Genomic DNA, 2,639 nt, shown 5'->3' with positions numbered 1-2,639 from the left:
GCCACAGCCCTGGCTTCCAGAAGGGGAGGGGATAAGGGAGAATGGCATCTCCCTTTCTGCTAAATTCCATCCACTTTCTACCTGCAGGCTGCTATGTCAACAGCAGTCTGTAAAAGCCCAAGATGGTCGCTCTAGGTCAGCCAACAATCAGGCCATTTTCTTCTCTCTTGCTGCTCCTATTCAACTTCCTCTTTGAGTTGTCTGTGTTCTATCCTTTGAAGCTCAGGGTTCTGGGTTCACCACCCGTATCTGTTTCATATGGTCTCCCGTGTCCTTGTTGCAGAGGGTGTCTCGGTGCATCTGCCTACTCTACCATCTTGCCTTGGAAGTCAACTGATATGCATATAAATAAATAAAAAAATACAAAGAAAAGTAGTTCTCTTGGTTTGAGCATCTGCTAAAATGTTAATGTGAAATGGCAACGTCTCCAGTGAGAGAAGATTTTGAATATGTGATGACATATTCTTATGAGTTGGGGGCTTAATATGGAGAGTCAGATAAAGATAAAATTTCTTTATGATATTTTTAAATTTAGCAAAGTTTGAAAGTCCATGAAATGCTTAGTTTTAAAGTTCACATGATTTCTTTCCTTTATCAGTTTTAATTTAGAAGAGATCCAAAAGATTCTTTTATGCTATCTGTTCAATATTTCTGTACTTGGATTAAAATTTGCATTGTTTTAATTATGGCAGGTAAAGTCAGTCATGTGAGATATCCAAAAATTTCAGTAGATTTTTGCAAGGCAGGTAAGAGTTCAGTTCTAAGAGTTCTATATTTGACACTAGGAAAGAAAAAATTGTTTAGACTCTTGTTGTTAGGTACCCTCGAGTTGGTTCCGACTCATAGTGACCTCATGCACAACAGAACAAATCACTGCCCAGTCCTGCACCATCCTCACAATTGTTGTTACACTTGAGCTTATTCTTGCTGCCACTGTGTCAATCCATCTCATTGGGGGTCTTCCTCTTGTTCACTGACCCTCCACTTTACCAAGCATGATGTCCTTCTCCAGGGACTGGTCCCTCCTGATAGCATGTCCAAAGTATGAGAGACAACGTCTCATCCTCCTGGCTTCTACAGAATCTTCTGGCTGCACTTCTTACAACACAGATTAGTTTGTTCTTCTGGCTGCCTATGATACTGTAACTGCTCTCCTCCAACACCATAATCCAAATGCATAGAGTCTTAGTACCAGTATGTGTTTGCTTGGATTATCTTTTAAAAAAAATTTGTTTTCTTTTGAAAAAATCCAATGTCAATCAACCATAATAACATTCAAAGCAAAATTTTGTTGAAGGTTAACCTTAGTTGTTATGCGCTAACATATAATATACTAAGTTCCTTTAACCTTTCTAGGACTTCTGGCATGGCGCTGTGGGCTAATGCGCTGGAATGCAAAGTTGTTAGTAAGTGCTGTTGAGTCAGTTCGACCTGTCGCGACCCTGAATAGGGTTTCTGAGGTGATACATTTTTTGCAGAAGGAGCAAACCTCATCGTTATTCCAAGAATTGGCTGGTGGACTTGAAGCACTGATCTTGTGGTTCACAGTCCAACGCTTATCATACAAAGCCACCAAGCTCCCTCAACGTTTTCCATAGCTTAAAGTATATACAAGTATATCCTAATATGCATGCTCCAAGTAAAATTAAATAAAAACTTGCTGTATATATCAGTGGCCTTCAAGGTTGAAAGTGTATGAGAATCATTTAGAAGGCTTGTTAAAACATTTCTGAACTCCTTCACAGTTTCTTATTCAGTAGGTCTGGGTGGGGGCCAGGAATTTGAATGTTTCTAACAAACTTTAATGTTGATGTTGGTATCTCATTTTGAGCATCACTGTTGTGAGGAAAGAGCACTACCTATGTTGTTGCTGTTAAAAGTGCCTTCGAGTTCCTTCTGACTCAAAGTGACCCTGCATAGGGTTCCTAAGGAGCGACTATTGGGTTTGAACCACCACCCATATGGTTAGCAATCCAGTGCTTATTCTACAGCGCCACTCCAGGACACTGTGATATTGGATTCCCCCTATCCCCTAACAATGAATTGCTCTAGAGACATTATGTAGTGAGGACAGCCTATATTTGGTTCATTCTACCTATTTGAGACTGGGAACTGAGGTCATGTGGGTGATACACCCAGGCCAGCACACAATTCCCTCGGTCAGCCTGTACAATGCTCATTTCCCTCAGCTGTACAGTGAGCAACTAAATTCATTATCTCCTCATGGTCCTCTCTGCTGTACAGTTCTGTGATTTTCAAAGTTCTGTGTTTAAAGACCAGTGCAATGCTGAAAACCTATGTTTGCTTAGTGCTTTATATAGAGTAGTTGTTGTTAAGTGTCGTCGAGTCGGTTTCAACCCATAGGGACCCTGTATAGGGTTTCCAAGGAGCAGCTGGTGAACTTGAACCACCAACTTTGTGCTTCAAATTGACTTTGCAGTCAAGTGCATTAGCCCACAGCACCACACCAGGACTCCATATAGAGTAGTATGAACACTGATATTTCGAGAACGAATGATAGATTTCTGCAAGACAAATTATTTGTTTATTTCAAATACCTTCTTTAGACAGCATAAGAGACGACTATACACATGGACCTCGCCAGATGGAACACATAGAAATCAAATTGACTACATCTG

Source organism: Chrysochloris asiatica, unplaced genomic scaffold, assembly GCF_000296735.1.
Source record: "Chrysochloris asiatica unplaced genomic scaffold, ChrAsi1.0 scaffold00012, whole genome shotgun sequence".
In the NCBI taxonomy this organism is placed as follows: Eukaryota; Metazoa; Chordata; class Mammalia; order Afrosoricida; family Chrysochloridae; genus Chrysochloris; species Chrysochloris asiatica.
This window is presented reverse-complemented; position numbering follows the sequence as displayed.